Raw genomic sequence first — 19,570 nt, forward strand, 5'->3', positions numbered from 1 at the left:
CCTTTACAAATCTTGTACATATGAGTGTGTGTGTGTGTGTGTGTGTGTGTGTGTGTGTGTGTAGTTTCCTGGAATTGGTAGTGTTGATTTTTGGGGTGTATCTTGGCTTATTCAGAATAGAAACAGAAAGGCAAAAATGTTTGTTCATGTCATTTAAAAATGTCTTAATAGGAAAGGACATTAAGGAAATACCTTACATTGTGTATGGGGCTTTGTGGTTTTCAGAGCGCTACTTTGTGTGTGTGTGTGTGTGTGTGTGTGTGTGTGTATCTTATGGTGGCCCTATGAGGTAGGAAAGGTAGAGCTTATTATTTCCATTTTAGAGATGATGTAACAGTACTCAGAGATGAAGTGAGTTTTCTTAAAGCAGTGATGGATGCAAACCCAGAACTCTTAACTCTGAGGTACTTTCTGCTTCAGTACCCTGATTTGACTGTAATGAGGTCATTCTTACCAAACGTACTCAGGTTATACAGAGTAAAAATAAATCTAAAAAATGCTTACCTTTATTTTCCATTGGTTTAAAAGTTAACTGTGATTTATATTAACTTGTTTCTTCCCAAGTATAAACAGCAATGAATCTCTACGACTTTCTGTTAAACCAGTATGTGTTTTCAAAAATCAAATGTCAAAGTATTTCCTCAAACTTGCTTTAATGAATAAGAGAGGTGAAGGTAAAATTCCTTCTGTGCATGAGGTAATTAGGAAACAGGATGTATGAACTTGCTACAGGAATTTAAAGAACACTTGTATTGATGTACAAACTGGATATGTATATTACAGAGGGTTTCGTGCTGGCAGAAAGTTTAACAGAAAGAAGTTCTCCTTATGTGTGTCAAGTGTTTCTGGTTTCCATGAAAACCTGATCTGTTCCATGCGTTGGATCCATGGTGGTTATATACACTTACATTACAAAAACCAGAAGCATGAGTTGGACTTTCAGTTCTGATTGCAAGGTGCCTTTACCTGGAAGCTTGGTGTGTCCTCAGGATACAGAACAGGGGAATGAAGATGCTCTTGAGCTCTCATGGCTAGGAGTCAATGCTATGCTTGCAGGGGGTGTGGGGTGGGCGTTGGGTGGGCAGGTGGGAAGGACTGAGTTCTCTTTGGCAAGTGTCTTTGAGCCCCTTAGACACATGGCACCACAGAAGCCCAGTGTTGTATTATTAGCCTATTGGAGCAGAGTATGGGTTAGCTTACATGTATTTCGGAAGCCTGTTTCTTTACTTCACACCACACGGTTTCTTAGGTGACTACTTCTGAGTGAATTGGCAGCTTCCTGACAGTGTCTTAAAAAGCCTGCTTTAGAAGGAGGCAGAAAGTGTTTGGGTTTGGACTGATGACTCCCTTGATTTTCCATCTTTGATGGTTTCCTTTTTGGTCTATATTATCTGCTGATGTGGGTGCTGAAATTGGCCCTCATTCATGTCCCAGATACTGATGGGCTTGGATTAATATTTTTCAGGGCATGCATAGCTATGAATTCTCTTATCTCCATGAATGTTTATGTTCCACCTATGTGTGTCTTGTAATAATTAGCTCCCGTTCTACAAACAAGATCAGAAATGAAATCACTAGCATGGCAAATGAGATGTAAGAAGCAGAAGATCCCCTTCTCTGAATTTCTGTCACATGCTTAATTCTGTTTAATCTGCCATTGATTGACAAATCAGTGTCTATTGGTTTGGTCTCTTCTAGATTTTGAACTCCTGCAGGGAAGATGTCATCTTTTATTAATCACCATGATGGTTTCTGGCACATAGTAGGTGCTTGTTACTAAGTATTTGGATCATATCTTAAGAAGCTGAAAAAGGTGGTTTTCCTTGAGAGAGAGATGGTTGTGAGTGTTGCTCCTTCAGTGCATTCCTAGCTATGTTCGGCGGCACCTTGGGGGAAGTCAGAGATGCAAACACTGCAGCTCCTTCCTTAGGGAGCCACAGTCTAGCTTCATCGTGTCTGTGAGAGCAGATCGTAAACTGTGAAACAACATGCAGACGGATCATCCCAATGAGTTTTAACTTTAGATTGGCTTGGGCTGCGGGCTCTGCCGCCTCCTCCACACTTGAGAATTCCCCAACACAGCCTCACTTTCTTCACATGTGTAATGGGACAGTCATGAGTGCGATCACTGAGCAATTTATCTCCCAAGCTAAGTGCTAGATAATTTGCTATTCTTTGGTAGACAGGGATCTATTTTATTTTTGAAAGGTAGATTGCTGAATGGATAAGCAAAATGTAGTATATCACCCCTCAAAAGAATATTATTCAGCAATAAGGTACTGACATATGCTACTACATGAATGAATCTTGAAAACATGTAGGTGAAAGAACCAGTCACGAAAGATAGCATATTATATGATTCAATTTATAAGAAATGTCCTCAATAGGCAAATCCATATAGTCTATAGAGACAAAAGGTAGATTAGTGGTTGCTGGCAGGGGTGGGGAGAGGATGAGAGTGAATGCTAATGAGCATGGGTTTCTTTTTGGGGTACTGAGAATGTCCTTTAGTAGATTGTGACAATGTTTGCACAACTCTGTGAATATACTAAACACTGAATTGTAGACTTTCTATGGGTGAAGTGCATGGTGTGTAGATTATATCTCAATAAAGCTGGTGAAAAATGAGTAAATTGCCTTTCAATCTATAAACTCTGAAGGGTGGTGCTTTAGTAAATTAAATAGTGTATAGTGTCAAGTTTTAAATTCACCTTGGTTTGTTTTGGGTCAAAAAGTCATGGGCACCTAGCAATGATGACCACGCCTAAGGGAAAATTGACAGCATAAGAGCTGCCAAACTTGACAGAATCCCAGAGAGCAGTTTCCAGGCTCTTGGCCTCCTGTGGAAAGGTGCTGGCTCGGTTATTAGATGGCCATCCGCTGTAATCAGATGGCCATCCGCTGTGGCTAGTTGGTTGGTTAGTTAGTTGGTTGGTTAGTTAGTTGGTTGGTTAGTTAGTTGGTTGGTTGGCAGAGAAGCGGATGGCGGACTGTGGCTAGCAAGTGGGGTGGGTTGGTTGACAGAGAAGTGGACGGCAGGTTGCAGATTGTGTGGCTCCTGCTCCCTGTGGCTCCAGCCCAGCCACCAGAGAGGCAATATAGTGGTATGGTCCCCCCATCCTTGGCTCCGTGGGTGTTCCTTTTTGGCCTCATCATGTCCTGCGTTCTTGTGTGGGGAGCGGGACCAGAGACCCCATATGACAATCTGTTTCTCCTCAACTTCATGCACATATTTTTAGGAGCTTTGAAATTTTATACTTCCAGAAATGTTGATTAGTGAGATACTCCATAAGAAATAACAGGGTACTGACAGCCCTTGATTGTATAAATAGGCGTTTGGGGTTGTGTTCCTGGTTTGCTTGTCAGTACAAGAGAAATGTGTGATTATGTTGAATGATGGTTAATTTTCTTATCCACCCATTTTAAAAATAAAGATGTACTGCTGCAAGACAGGTGCCCAGGGTAAAAAGGAGGCCTGCAGCTTTGATAACGAACAAGTTCTACTTAGGGTTTAGCTTTTGAGTCCTGGCTGACGAGGCTATCGCTGATGAGTTAGGGAGCTGTGGCTAGTGCCGCACAAAGGAGTTTTCATCTACTCTTGTGTTTGTCTGGACCTCTTTCCCCCTCCTTCAGGGTCATTGTCCCACCCTCTCTGACTAACTTATTGTGTCAACAGAGTTAAAAGAACAGACTAAAAGTGTAGAGGCTCAAGGGATGCTGCGCTCTCTAGCTTTGTACGTGAACAGTTCATACACAAACATTTCTCTTTGATTAAGTATCCGGTGAAACCAATTCACATGAACTCCAATTAAACTTTAATGAACAAGTGGGTGTATTAATATCAGCTGAGTAATGCAGGCAGCACGGATTCCAGTAAGTGACTCACTTCTCTGAGCTGCTCATTCCCCATGCACGGTTAGAGTTACTAGAAAGCTTCCAGCTATATTTGAGTGGATCTGGTCTGGGTCTTGTAATTCTAGTGATCCTCGGGGCTTGTTATTCATCTAGTGACACAACCACAGTTATCCAGTCCTCTGTTTTCAGAGCGAGCGTTGGGACTGGGGAAACGGGTCCACAGTGAGCAGTTAGGCCCTTCATGGAGCGATGCCCATGTGGACTTTTATTTTCTTTATCTTCCCTCCTCCCCTTTTTTTTTAAGTGAGAATTCTTTTTCTCCTTACACCCAGAGGCAGTGTAGGTGAAGGTCAAGGCAGTGAAGGTGGAACCCTCAGTTTTGAACTAAACTTAGTCCCCCTGAATCTTACTTCCCATCACCATCTGCTGTTCTGCCTCAAGCCTACAAGCATCCCAGAGTTCCACGAGAGAGAGCAAGATCCTGGAGTAGTGAGCTTCTGTGAGCACAGCCCCTGTTTCTTCTAGAGAGAGATAATGGTGCCTACTTCCTAGGGAGGGTTAAACAAGATAATGAAGAGAATGCTCCTAGTTTCTTGCCTGGCGCATAAGAAGCAAATGCTAGTGAACTTGTGCCAGTGGCAGGGGCTGGGGAGGAATGCCTGGAGATGAATGGGGCTCAGTCCTTGACAATGAAGGAACTTAGACTCTTCTAGAGATTTGACTTTAAAAATGTCTGTGTAATTACAGAGTGATAAAGACCAACAGCTTAGAAGAGAGAATGAACGGCGAGGATTCAGGGAATGGAGAGGTCCCCGAGGTTGGCTGCATCTGAGAAGGCGGGGTGATTTTACCCTGCGTGGAGGGGGGTGGTCAGGGTGGTGTGAATGAGGTAAGGGTTTGGGAAGGTAGTTTGAGGATGAAGAAAGGGTGTGAGTGAAGGCAGAGGCCCAGGTGTACCCAGGTGCGAGGTACATTCGGTGTGGTTAGAGTAGACAGTATGTCATATGTCGGGGCTTCAGGGACTAATTGAGACTGAACTTAGCCCCTGCCTTGTCCCCAGGTCTCAGTCCCAGCTCTGTTTGCTGTTCTGCCTACCATTATTTTCTGTCCCTCTAGAAACCAGATGAAAGTAATGCAGTAAGGGGTCAGGCAGCTGGAGATAAAGACTAAGTGTAGAATGGGCTTTAGGTCTGTTAGCTCAGTGGGCCTCCTAACACAGCACTCCTGAATCCGTTACCCTCTTCCTTTCAGATAAGGCCTGCTTGTGACAACTTCCGCAGAGGGGACTGTGCCTGTCAAACGCCTAACTTTGAGCAGCAGGGAGTGTATGCTTCCATCTTTCAGGTAAATCCCAAGGTTGGGAACAAGGGCTGAGTTGCACATGCTTAGTTCCTTCTCCAAACTCAATAATTGGGTAACTCACTCCTCCTCCCCTGCAGACAAAGAGGGTGGTTGGAGAGCAACACTAAAAGGCAAAAAGCAAGGTAGGAGGGAAGTGTTCTGCCCCGACAGGAGGCTTACTTGCATTTCTCACCCAAATTCCAACAGAGTTCCTTTAGGGAAAAAACAAACACACACACAAAAATGGGATGCTGGAAGGTAAGAGGGTCCTATTGTGGAAGTGAGGGACAGTTTTCTGAGCAGAGAAGATGTAATTCAGTTTGTACTTCAGGCTGGTTCATCTACTTAGGAAACACCAATCTAAGGTCACAGGAAATAACTCCAACTGGAGGAAACAGGTCTTGTGTAATGCTGTCAGGGTCTGTGGTGCAAGAATCAACCCCCATTTCAGAAATAACAACCACCCTTCAGTGTTAAACTTCAGACATTACATGTGAATACCAGACTCTTTGTTTCCCCTCCAGAATTCTTTTTAGGGAATGCAGTGGGGTAAAGAAATACACAGGGTAAAGGCATGAATTCCACAATGATAGCATACGTGGGAGAGTCCCGTTGAACAGGTAAATTCTGTTTGTGGAATTTTGGATAAATCAGAAGGGATTCTTGCAAATCAGAAATTGAATAGATTGATGATACAAATTTGGAATTATATATTGCTTATAGAAAACAAAGGGATGTATATTAGATTCAAAACATCTAATATACAGTAAGTCAGTAGTTTATTTAGCAATTAGAGGTAGGAATTTCACTCTTTAACAACTGCATAGGATATTATTTCATGTTATATACAACGGAGAACAGTTTGTTATTCCCATTTTAAAGACGAAGAAACAAATATAAAGATCATTATCCAAAGAAACTTGGTTTCAGCAGCCAGCTTAATCCTCTGTTTTATATTCGGGATTTCATTTTGAAGTGAAACAGGATTTGTTTATGCGTTTTCACAAGACAACTGAATTGGACTTGATTTTGACATTCAAAGGAATCAGGGAAGTGTAATTAGCTAAGCTCTCTATCTTGTTTTGGCTGAAGAGATTTGTCATAGAAATTTAGTAGCCATGATGGATTATACTTCTTTGATTTGGGGGCCTGTGACAAACTCCTTCCAATTCAGGGTTTCTCTGGAGCCTATTATTGTTTCAACAATATTGAAAGCAATATGCAGAGGGTTTGCTCACCTACCTTCACTTACTGTCATCTTTTTCAAGATCATAAACTGAATATATTGTATACATTGATTAATCAGACTTCCCAAGGCGGAGACCTTTTGCAAACCCATCCCTGCAAACCCAAATCCTGCCCAAATGTCTGTTTACCTTACCCCAGGGCTCCAAAGAGAATAGTTCCTCCTTTCTGGAGACCTGTGAGAGATCACACTCCTGTTCTCTTGGGGGCAGCCTTCTGTTGCCTTGGGGACGCCTCTCTGTTACCCTAGTCATTCTCTGGCCCTCTTTTCTTCCCTGTGTCTACCATGTACACAGGTAACTTCCTGGCCTCTTGACCCTCTTGGAGTCACTAGCACAGGCACCTCATTGCTTTCCTTACCTTTGGTTCTCTTTGGTTCTCCAGTTTGATGATGGCGCCAGACAGCAATAGTTCTCATCTGACCTTGTGGGTCAGCTTCCGTCAGGGAAGCTTTACCAGAATTCAGATTTTCAGTCTGCATCCCTACATATTTTTGGTGTAGCTCTGGGCATTTGTATCTCAAAAATCTTTGTTAGGCAATTCTGATGGGCACCCCTGCTTAAAATCTACTGTTACCAGTTTACTTTTATGGTGTGCAGTGCTTACAGTAAAAGCTTTTTAAAAGATATTAAATCCAGTGGTTCCAGGATGAGAAAGATACACTCAGGGCATGAAAAGAGAGTGAGTAGGTTTCTAAAAGGGCGTGGTCTCAGCTGGAGAGGAAGCTGGACGATGCTACAAAGGAACAATAGCTCAGACCATCTGCTTCTTTTATACCCTGGCTCATTCCCATAATGAGTGTTTATTCTGCCCAGCAATACTTTTGTTGCTCCTACGTGTATGTGCTATGGGATCCGTTCTAGAAGTTCTCACAGGAGGAAAACTAAGGGCAGGAGTTCTTCCCTCAGCCCCAGTAAAGGTGTGGCCAGTTATGAGGCTCTGTCTTATTCTGTAGGTTCCAACCTTTCAACAAAGACTCAATTTCTCTTCTTGCCCCCAGACTCTAAGCGGGTCCATCCTTTTCCTATATATATTCCCCACATAATTAATCTGTCTTATACCTTTGGTAATGCACCATATTTTGTCAGAATCAGTTAATTCTTCAGTAAAAACTGCAGAACATACGGACTGTGGTGAGTGTGCTCACTGGCAGAGGTGAAAAGGGAGCCAGCGTGCCTTCCGTCGTCAGCATCCTCTCCCGGGGCTTTTTTGAGTCTACTATGTGGAGTGAGTGTTATGACTTTCCAGTCATCTCTTTCCTATTTTAAAACTGCAGAATTGATCTTACCACCTTCCTGGGGAGCATGCCGTCAGTAAATTCTAATGGAAAAACCTGTCTGATGAATGGGCAGGAAGACGGCTCAGCAGCACTGTTGAGTCATCCCAAGACCGGCTAGATTTGAGCTGAGGTGTTTCTTCGATGCTGACTCTGAACCTCCCTCAGTGTTCTGTCGTCTTAAGCAGCTTTCAAATCGTTGTCTCTAGTTTTCTTATCTAGGTCAGGCTGTGTCATTTTTCAAATTGTGCCTAGACATCCCCTGAATAGATTGGACGGACTGTTCGGATAATTGGCTTTATACGTTGATGAAAATAGTAACAGTAGGAAATGTTCTTGAACAGTGTCTTCTTCTCCCACTGTGAGGCAAAGGGTTAAGGGGTCCAGGTAGGATTATGTGTGCAGGTTGTTGGTTGTTGTTGTTTGTTTTGTTTTAATAAGATGTGGGTACTTTGGGGAGGAAGGCAAGCAAAACACTTTTGAAGCCACTTTAGGAAAAAACAAAACAAAACAGCACTAAACAACAGAACTCTTTTCCTGAGATAAATGAATGGACAATGTAAAGAAGGCAATAGGGCACCAGGGATCCTTGAGTCAGGTCTCCTCTGTCCCATTTTGTTGTGTGAGCTTGACTGCGTGGCTCTCAGTGGGGATTCTTGAACTCATCTCTCTGAGTTGTTAAAATGGATCAGATGAGTTAACGGACGTGAAAATACTCTGTAAATGAAAAAAACAAACAAGCAAAAACTTCCTATTTTTTATCTTGGTGTCTTTCCCAAAACAAAATAAACCTTTCTTTTTCAATTATAAAACTTATATACATCCATTTTAGACAATTAAAATGCACAAAAATATGAAAAAGAAAATTAAAACATCTATAAACCATCATTCAGAGATAACCACTGTTGTATTTTACATATATAACTACTCTATTCTTTTTTTAAGGAGGTTATATTTTACATACCTAGTTTTACATTTTCTTTATGTAACATTATAAACATTTTCCCATGTCAGTAAACAGTCTTCAAAAATATATATTTTAATCACTGCATAATGTTGCATTGTGTGAGTGATATATTTGCATCTATTGTGATATATTTAACCATTGTTTCCATTATTAAGTGCTGACCACAAAGGGAACACAAGGCAGGGGCACTTGGCATTGTTTTTGCATTAGAGGAATTTGATGTTTTATTTCATTCTGAATTAATATGTATTGGACTGGAGTTTAGCAGTACTTTTAGGTAAGGTAAAATTAAACCTGTAGAATTGTTAATTTAGAGAAAATTCTGACTGTGAAAAATCTATTAGTCCAGAGTTATCTTAATTAACATAACGGTAGTTAGAGAAACATTGAAAAATAGTATGTGTAGTCTCATGAATGTACTGCATTAGATGAGTTGCCTTATGCCTTCTGGAAGGCTTTTCATTTTCTCTTTATTAGGAGGATGCGGTAAATTTGTTTTGCACAAAGGGTCTTTTCCATTGCTGGGCATATACATAAAACTATAGTTACCTCATTTTTGGATATGATGACATAATGAGAGACCTTTGGGTATTTTTTTAAATGGAGATTTAAGGAGCAGTAGGCTAGGAGAGGGAATTGTGCTAGTATTTCGGTCCTGAGATTGATCTTTCTGTCATAGATTTATCTCTTCGCCTCTCTTTATGCATTTCAATGTGTCTACTTAGCATCTTGTCATCTTCATTTGCCTGAGATCCATTTCTCTTTTTGTCCATACTGCAACCTATCTGTCCTTCTACGTACCCATCCGATCACCCTTCTAGTCTTCCATCCTCTGGCCATTCATCCATCCTCTGGCCATTCTTGCCTACCCCTTTCATCAGTCTCTCTCCATCTCCCTATGTCATCCATATATCTATTCACCTATCCATATCTACCTGTAAAGGGAATGGAGACTATTTTGATGGGAGCATATTTGTTTCTTTGTTGGATTTTATAAAGGGATCATAGGGGCCAAGGGACCACAGAACCAGAAAGTGAAACTGACTGGAGCTTGACCATTTTTGTTTCGCTTCGAAATCAGGAGGGATGTTTAGAACTGACCTGATTATTCACTCTGTGATGATCATCAGGATATTCTTAATGTAATGGTTTCGGAGACTATTGTTTCAACCAATATTTTCTTAGAAATCAGCAGTCAGGAGATAGAATAAACAAGAGCTATTATATAGCTTCTGAGTAGTAAATTCAAGGGAAATAATTTTCTTCAGGTTGGACTAAGAAAGAGTCAAAAATATACAAATGCCACCTTTCTAAATTTATTGACTTAAAAAAATATATTGTAACATTTTCAGGGAGTTGAGATATATCATACAGAGGTATTTTTGAGGCGTGACAACCTGTGTTGCCCTTGTTATTGGGTAAAATGGAAGGACAGAAACCAACTGTTACTGAAAACCTCTTTTCTTCTGTTTCTGAGAAAGCTGCTTTGCACTAATCTATCTTGTTTAATTCTCACATCAGCCCCGTGATGTATCTCATGTTATTCCCGTTCTGTAGATAAGAGGCAGAGGCTCAAAGACTCTAAATGATTTGCTCACATTTACATGGTTAATGAGTGGCACAGCTTCTGGGGAATCAAGACTTGTTTGACTCTAAAACAGTTACTTTGTAGTAAACCAAACTGACTCTGCAGAAGACTTGTAAAACTTTAACTGTATATCAGCTCTCCACTTTACTTCATAGCCACTCAGCCTCTGAGAAAGAGCCTGCAAAGAGCACAGTTTTCAGTTCTTTTTTTGAAAGATGAGAGGGTTTACATATGGACATGGTAAAGAAGACAGTTGTTAAGGTATGGATATTAGTTTACACCTGTAAACTTGACTTTGGTATTTGACAGAATGAGGTTTTCCTCATGTGAAGCTGTGTATTTGTGTTTGACTTAACCTGAGTCTCATTAGTCAGCTTGATCCAAATGACCCAAAGGTTCTCTACACCAGATGCATATTAGGAAGGCAAGCAAACCAATGAAAGGCAGTGACAACTCTCCCCCAACTTTTGTAAGCTCTAGAAAGCCAGAAAAGACAGTTATTGTAATATGTTTTGCCAGCCCAGCTGTTATGATCAAATGAACCTGAAATAGTAATGACTTCTGAATATACAGCAAATTTATTTAGTTCTTAACTTTTCCATAGGTTTGAAAGCTTGCCACAGCCTCCCTTTTTTATTATGCTAAACTGTAGCACTGTAAGTAACATTCTATCCTGGGTAGAAATTAGTTTTGGCATAATTAGATGGAGATTGGGTAAAAGAGGCTCTGCCATGGGACTTGCCTTATATGATCTTATTCTTACTTTCCATCTTTACTTTATTCTCTAAGTATTTATTAATTGCCTACTGTCTGTCAGTCACTGTGCTATGTGGGAAGGCTATACTACAACGGGTCAGCAAACTTTTCTGTAAAGGGACAGATGGTAAATACTTTAGCCTTTGTTGCCCATATGGTCTCGGATGCAGCTACTCATTCTGTCAGACAATATGTAAAATACTCAGCTCTGCTGTAGACAATATGTAAAAAATTGATTGTGGCTATGTTTCAATAAATTTTTTTACAAAAACATGCCGTGAGTCAGATTTGGTCTGTGAGCCACTGTTTGCCAATACCTGTACTAGAAGGTCCATGAAAATAGTGAACTTTGTTTTGTTCATTGCTCCGTAACCAATGCCCAGAACAGTACCTGGCATATGGTAGAAACTCCATAAATATATCTTGAATGAGTGAACTAATGAATCAGACTGCTCTGATCTCTTAAGATCTCATAATTGAATAGAGGAGATGAGAAATATATGTATGAGAGTGTGAAGGTAGTGAAATCAGGTAGTATTTTAACTGGGTCCTGAAAGATAGCTAAGCATATGTCACCACCAGAGAAGGAAGAAGCACACTGCTGGCAGAAGACACACACAAAAGGGACAAAAAGTGGGCAGTTCATGAGTAGTTCAGTTGCTCTGTAGTAGGATTTCCCTGACTTGTCTGATCATTGAAAACACTTGTTATTAATAATATAGATTCTCAGCCTCTCCATGGAGATTCTGGTTTGTTAAGGCAAGTTTGGTCGATACTAGTTAATAAAATAGAGATTTGAAAGGAAATAGTAGTGGGAGATAATACTGGAAATATTCTGGGAAATTTATAGTGGGAAATAAAGTTCTTACCCAACAGAACCAGTATTGACTGGTGGCAGCAGGGCCTAGAATCACCCTGTACATTCTTCATTCTTTGTCACACAATGGAGGGTGAGCCCTGATGGAACCACTGCACCTATCGGCCTGCCTTTCTTTATGTGTCCCCTATTGATCCTATTGATCATGTAGGAGTACGTTAGTCTTTGTGATGAAGTGGCATGCAATTTAGTCATTTGTGTAAATTATGATGAAAACTTGCTTTTTCTTGCTGTAACTCCAGTTCAGAAGGTAGTTTAATGCCCAGATTTGTAAACAGACCACTAGGAAGGCCGTATGTCTCCTTTTCAGTGATGGGATAAGCAAGTCTAATATGTAGGCAGTGACTTGCTTAAGTTCTGTCATCAAATTATAGGCAGAACTAAGGGTATAAATGCAAACACCAAGGTACACTATTTAGTTTTTATTTTCATACTTCCATGTCTCATTTATCAATAAAGTTCCTAATTTACGTAATTTCTCTCCCCTTTGAATCTCATAGGCTTTTTCCCAGACCTTCCTTTTCTATGCTGCTTTTCATAAAGTTATATCTGAATTTCTTCTGGACCAGTATCCCACTGTTACCCCAAATAAAGACTGAGCTCTGTTTCCCTGGAGAGTTTAACAAAGTAGTTCCTGGAAGTTAGTATGGATTCAGTAAATAATTATAGGCTTGATCTATCTTAGGTATCTTTTCCTTTCTTGTGTGTTTTGACTCAAGTTTCTTTACAGTTACATTGTCAGAAAAGTCCAGCTCTTTCAGAATTGCTGAAATTCAAAAGTTGAATTCCCCCTTATGGCTAAGACCTTTATTAACAGCTCTTTTGATAATTAAACGTCAGAAACTTTAAAAAAGAAATGTCAGTAAATTATCAGACAAAGAAATTGCATTTTTATTTGGGTAGATGTATTTTAGTTGACCACTTACAATCAAGATTATAGCAAAATCCTGAGGAATTTCATATCGTGCACGCTTCTCTTAACTGCCAGAACTTTGTTTTTGTATCTCTTTGGAGGCTTAATTTTTTATTTCTTCTACATATTCTTATATGTGTACCTGTATTAAAATCTGGAAGCAGGTTAATTCTGACAAGATGAACCAAGGGAGAATTCAGCAAAGGGACAATGTTTGAGATGAGGCAGAATGTGTCTTGGTCTTCCATTTCAGTCATTGGTTTTGATCTTTGTCAAAACACACACACACACACACACACACACACACACACACACACACACAGTGGTGTTTTCTTCTTTTTGCAATTTGTTTGCAGATTTAAGAGTAGAGCTATCTTTATATGGGACAAAAGGAAGAGAGGAGATGATTTCATTGTGTCATCTGTGGGTTTCTCGAAGTCTGAAAGACGCAGCCTCCAAAAATTATTGGGATGGTGCTTCGTCATTCGTGGCATGGACACGGATACATTGTCCACGATACATTTTGGTTCTTTGCTGTATCCCTACCAGCTAGATTAGTGCCTGACACATGCAGACAGAGATATGCATTAAGTCCTCACTTAATGTCGTCGATAGCCTCTGTAACTTTAAGCAAAATGACAAATAGTGAAATCAATTTTACCATGGGCTAAGTGACGTAAACAAGGGCTAAGTTCGTATAGCATCTCATCAGTATTAATAAGGAAATGGTGTTGACGTTATTTGAGGCCCTGCCGGATACTGTTCTAAAGTAATGGTATTCTTTCCAAGAATTTTCCCTTCTAGTTGTTGTTCTCAATAGTTAGATTACACTAAATGGTTCCCTGGGTGGAGGGAGCGTAGTATGATGGAAGAAGTTTCGACTTTGACGTCAGACAATTCTGGTTCTATACCTAACTTTGCCATTTATTATTTATGTGACCCGGGACCATTGCTTATCCTTTCCAAGGTTCAGTTTCCTCAGCTTTGAAAATGGTGATCATGGAAAGTACCTCACTGAGTTGTGGGATTAAAGGAGCTAATGTTTGCAAAGCTCCTATTTCAGTGCCTAGGACATGATACATCATCTGCCTGCAGGACCAGGTAAGTTATGTAAATGAGTGAACAGGTGACATGTAAGTTTTATGCTTTTGACACAGACACACTGCATTTGCAAAATTAGTACACAGAGATACCCTTCATCCCCACAAAGAAATGCTTCCAGTCATTTTTTTTTGAAACACGAAGCCCTTTTATCTAGCTTTCCTTTTCTCACTTAGAGTCTTGGGTACAGGAAACATTTTGTTTTCCTCTACTGTGGGGAAAATAACGGTGCAAGGATGCCAATGAAATTTGACTGGTCCCCTGCCACAGTCTGAGCATGTTTTGGGGAGAGAGCTGCAGGGTGTGGTGGAGGATGTGGAGAGCTTAAAAGGGCTTTCTTGAAAAAGGTGGCAGCTGTCTGGCGCTAATCATTTATTGCCACATGGGAATGCTTTGTCAGATTTTTATGTGAAATCTTTAGGTTTATAAACCTTGGCTCATTAAAATATTTTTAAAATGCTGTAAGAGATACTTCCTAATGGAAAGAGAAAAATGTAACTTATGATCTCACTCAATTACTTCAACAGTAGCTCTAAACAACAACAATAACAACACTTAAAAGGTCCACACTGGACATGGAAAACAGAACCCATCTAAGGACCAGTCCTCCAGTTTGCATCTCCTATGTGCATTTTTAAATGATAAGGCTAATGGCAAATGATGGCCAATACTGAATCCTTTCCATGTGCTAGGCACTCTGCTATGGATTTTTCATACGTCATTAATTCTTCATAACCTAGAAAGGTATGTATTACTATTATTATTCCATTTTACAGATAAAGTCACTGAGGCTCAGAGAAATTAAGTATGTTTCCTGAGATCACACAAATGATATGTAACAGGTGGGTTTCAAACCCAGGACTGTTCACCTTCAAATCCAAGCATACCAGTGGTTTTCAACCCCGATGATATGTTAGAATTACTGGGCTACCCGTAAAAATTGCTGTTGCCCAAGCCCACCTGCAAACTAAAGAAATCAAAATATCAGGGGGTGGGGCCCAGGCATGGGTATTTTTATTTAAAGCTCCAAATCACTGGTTAGAAAAATAGATGTAATATAGATAATCCCTCTCCCCACATTAAGCACCCCCTATTTCCTTTACCCTACTTTGTTTTATCTTTAACATATTTATTGCTCTTTGAAAATTGTGTTAATTTACCTGTTTGTGAATTTTCTGCCTTCGTCACTGGGATGTACACTCCATGAGTGTAGGAATTTAGTCTTTTTTGGTTTCTTTGCTGTATCCCTACCATCTAGATTAGTGCCTGACACATAGCAGTTGCTCAGTAAATATTTATTTGAATGAATAATTGATCCTTCACTGCAGGGAATATACAATGTAGTGAGGGAGACAGATGATACATATTATGGTCCTATGAGATAAGTGGTAACAGTGATGGTCAAGCTGATGTCATTAAAACTTGGAAGACTGATGTTTATCTCTTAAGTATTAGGATAAATTGTCTTGACATGTATTGAATGGACTGTGGGCATTTTTTGTCACTTGTAGTATCAGACTGAATCCATTCTGTGCACTGGTGTGTGTGTGTATGTGTGTGTGTTGTGTGTAAATTGAGTAATAGGTGACACACTCATGTTACCTCTGTGTGGGCATAATTTTTTAGTGAGACTGCTAGGGATTATAAGCAGGACTTTCTGAGTTTTGTAGTTTTGTTACCCAAACATCAGGCCATAGAACAAATTCAGGACTGATGCTAGAGATTTACCCAGTCTATAGGGAAGTCAGATATTCTCTTATTTTCTAGGAAAACCAACTTTTGCAGGTCACTCTGCCCCTACCTTCGATAGCAGTAGTCCTCAGCCTTTATGTATCAAAGACTCTTATGATGGATAATGTTCATATAACAGCTCACAATGGGCTGTGACTGAGGGAAGGCAGGCTGAGCTGAAGTGGAATAAGTGGAGACCCATAACTCTGCCTCTTGTTCTTCCTGTTAAGAAAGTAAATGGTAGTGTGAGTGACAATATCATGGGGGAAAGAGCATTAGTTTCTAAATAACAAATCATTTAGAACTTTAGGACTGTAACAATGACTAGAAACAAATTGCTTGTGACAATCTGACAATTGATGGACCATGATGATAGTGAAAATATGTAACCACTGTTAGGCCCGGGCAGTGGACAAACAAAAGCTACCATGTCAAGTACGAGCTGGTGGACAGTGTTACTGATGGAATCATAGTGTCATCAGGGAACAGCTAAGAGCCTGTGATGCATGGAGGATTGAGGGGGGCTTCGGGGTGCTCTCCTTAGGCAGAGTAGAGAGGGGAAACTGTCCTTCCTCTAGAATGATTCAACTTGGGTTGAGGATCTGGTCTTGCCACTTTTTGCTGGGGGTTCCTGGGCAATTCACTTGCCCTTTCTGAGCCTAAATTTCTTCTAATACATAGTTGGGAAGAATAATTTTGGCATCCTCTATTTCCAAGGCTTGGTGGGATGGTTAAGCACCTATGAAAGAATTTTTCAAGATGAACTATTATTATCCAAGGTAAGGATAATGATTAATTAAGGGAATAATGGCAGTGATGGTTTTTCTCCTGTTGTAGACTGACCACCCTGATGTCTCTGTTCAAATTTAACCAAAAATGAAGGTTGAGAGGACATTGGGGGAAGGGGAGATAAGGCAGGACTTGACTTTCTTCTGTGCTTCTTCAGAATAGTTATGTCCTGTGGAGTCTAAAGGTAAAATTTGGGCTATCCATTTCATAGTTGCGATTAACACAATAAACTGGGTCTAAATAGGCGCATGCCCCTATGGTATTCATGAAAAGTGCCATGACTGAGGTGGCCTGGTTGTTTTGAGAATGGGCTGATTTTGACAAAGGGGAAAAATTGGGATTCGTTTACTGTAAATTGCAAGTAAGACACAACAGAAAGTTGAATATTAGAAGAACTTGGCTATCGCAAAAACCACACACTTTCACATCAGTAAAACATGGAGTTCTGATCTGAATGAAATGTGAAACTCCTTGTAGACCACAGAGAGTAAAAAGGAGTACTTTTGTTTCATTATTAATACCATTGTCCTTATTTCTTTAAATGAGAACTGATAGCAACCATAATAGAATCTTTCTCAAAGACCAAACACAGAAAGAAAATAAAACAAAATAAACAAACACACAAAAACCTCACTACCACCATCACCACTAACAAAAGACCATGCTCTAAGGATGCAGCCTCTCTAACTGTCCATTGTTAAGTCATCAGGGTCTAGAGAAAGGGGCCCACATTTCTTTCTATCAGGATAAAGTCTTCATTAAAATTTTTTCCCCCCCTCTTTTGGAAAATTGACAATACTGACATTTTGTTCTGTGAGAAGGGTAACTTTGTCCTCTAATGTGTGTGAGAACATGAAGCTATGACTATGTTCACAGAACATGGGACTATCATGTTGACAAGAGGAGTGAGGCCAGGGATGCCTGATTGAGGCGTGTGTTGCAGGTGCGTCAGAGTAAAAATAGAGCTCTCTGGAAGTAAAATGAGGTAACTTTTAAGTATGAGGGACCAGCAAAGTTGAGGAAAAGAGGCACATTTTTTTTTGCCAACACATGAGAAGCTGTGGTGTAGTCTGGAATGGAGGCAGTAGACTTGAGTTTCCGTCCCTTTGGTCAGCCACTTAACTACAACTGGTCACTACTCATTTCTCAGTGAAATTTGAAGCAGCAATAGATGTTTTTCAGTTGTTCTCCTGACTGGTATTTAGAATTGGTAATTATTTATTCATCTCTTGCTTCATGGGGGCTAAGGATGTTGTGGCAATGGAACAGGAAGCTGAAGACAGAGCGGTTAGTGGTGAGTGTTAGGTTGAATGTATGTGGTTGAGCAGAATAGTACTATAATGATACTAATACTAATACTAATACTAATAATTATTGTTATTTTAGGAATAGTTCTTATAGTGGTGGGAGTTAACAGTTATTGAACATATATTTCTTTCCAGACCTTGGGATAGGTGGTGTATATATGTTTATTTTATTTAATTTTCAGAACAATCTGTTGAGGTGTAAATTTTAGCTTTCAGTTTCACAGCTGTGAAAACTGAGACACTGCAAGAATAAAGAACTTCCAAGAAGTCAAAGTTATTAAGTAGCTGCCTTAGGCTTCAAGCCTTGATACCTTGGTCATTGTCATTGCAGTATGCCTTAATATATTGCAGGGGTGCAGGGCTGCAGGCCATCTAGCCAGCTCCCTTCCCTACATTTGACATTCTCACTGATGCATTGTTGGCTAGCCTTTCTTTAAAGAAAACTAAAAATTAATTTGAATAAACCACACAAATGTATACTGCAAATTAAAAAGTCCCCAAAAGACGTATAAAGGAAAATAAATCTTTCTGCTATCAATGTCTCATCGCTTTACTTTTCCCACCCAAAGGCCAATACTGCTATCAGTTCCTTATATCCCCTTCTAGAAATAAAGCTGGGTATAGACAAGTATATATATGTATTTATAAGCCTTTATATTCCAGTGTTGTAGAATATTCACACAAAGGGGAACATACTACACACATTATTTTCCATCTTGCTTTTCTCATATAATCATATAGCTAGATGATCATTTCTGTGTCCGAATCTTATGTGTGGTAGCTCGTAGTTTAATTTGCATTTCTGTTTTGTTAGTGACTGTACATCACTTTAAATAGGTTGTACTCATTGTGTTTCCTTTCTGTGAATGGCCCTTTGTTTCCTTTTCTATTGGATTGTTGGACTTTTGCTTATTGATTTGTTGCAGTTAAAAAATTAACCCTTAGTCTATGATAGGAGTTGTAATACCCCATTATTTTGCATTTGTCTTTTTCAACTTGCAGAAAAAAAAAAATTATGTAGTAAATTCAATCTTTTGGCTTTATGGTTTTTGGGTTTTGTGTAACACACAGAAATGCCTTCCCTGCTTTGTGATTATTTAAATTTTTCCCCCCAATTTTCCTTCTAGTTATTTCATCTGCTTTCTGCTCACGTTCTCTCTCTTCTCTCTCTCTATCTCTCTCTCGTCAATGATCCATTGAAATTATATTTTGGTTAATGATGTGAGGTAGGGATCTATTTTGATATTTTCCAGATCCACCTGTCCAAACACTGTTTATTGTATAGTCCATCTTTTCCACACTGATTTGAAAAACCACTTTTATATTAAATTCCTTGATGTTTAACTACTTAAATATTCAATACTTAGGAATTTGCATTATTTTGAGGACCTTATGTTCCATTCATCTGACATTTATGCACCATTATTATGCCTTCAATTATTATACCTGTACAATATGTTTTTATTACCTGATGGTGCTACTCCACTCTCATTAGTTCCTCTTTTTCTGAATTTTTGTCTTTTAGCACTTGTTAAGTTTTCCATGAAGTTTAGAACTTGTCCAGTTCTAAAAATAATGTCTTATTGATATTTTTATAGGGATTGCTCTGAATTTATTCATTAACATTATAAATTATGCATTGGCAAGATATTATTTCTTTTTCTTAGAAAACTATGTTTTTCAGTTTGTTAAAATTTTCTCTTATATGCCCAGGATCATTTAAATTTTTCTTCATGTAGACCATGCATGTTTCTTATTTCCCTACGTATTTTATACTTGCTCTAGTTAATGGAATTATTGCTTATATCATGTAACTGTGTGTGT

General features: G+C 39.5%; 1 protein-coding gene across 14 annotated transcripts in view; it reads left to right on the forward strand.

The window, feature by feature from the left end:
- Window positions 1-19,570, forward strand: part of LPP (LIM domain containing preferred translocation partner in lipoma) — a 652,405-nt gene that overhangs the window by 125,276 nt on the left and 507,559 nt on the right. For 7 of the 14 annotated variants that reach the window (XM_019752112.3, XM_074329282.2, XM_019752113.3 and 4 more), the window contains one exon: window positions 5,107-5,199. The exons of 6 other annotated variants lie outside the window; for them this stretch is intronic. The gene's annotated coding sequence lies outside the window, so the exon portion shown is untranslated. Of the gene's footprint in view, window positions 1-5,106; window positions 5,200-13,897; window positions 13,920-19,570 lie in introns of those variants that run through there. One more of the 14 variants, XM_088794521.1, reaches the window with a different exon arrangement.

This window comes from Rhinolophus sinicus, chromosome 17 (genome assembly GCF_057876585.1).
Source record: "Rhinolophus sinicus isolate RSI-liver-muscle chromosome 17, RSI-T2T, whole genome shotgun sequence".
Classification (NCBI taxonomy): domain Eukaryota; kingdom Metazoa; phylum Chordata; class Mammalia; order Chiroptera; family Rhinolophidae; genus Rhinolophus; species Rhinolophus sinicus.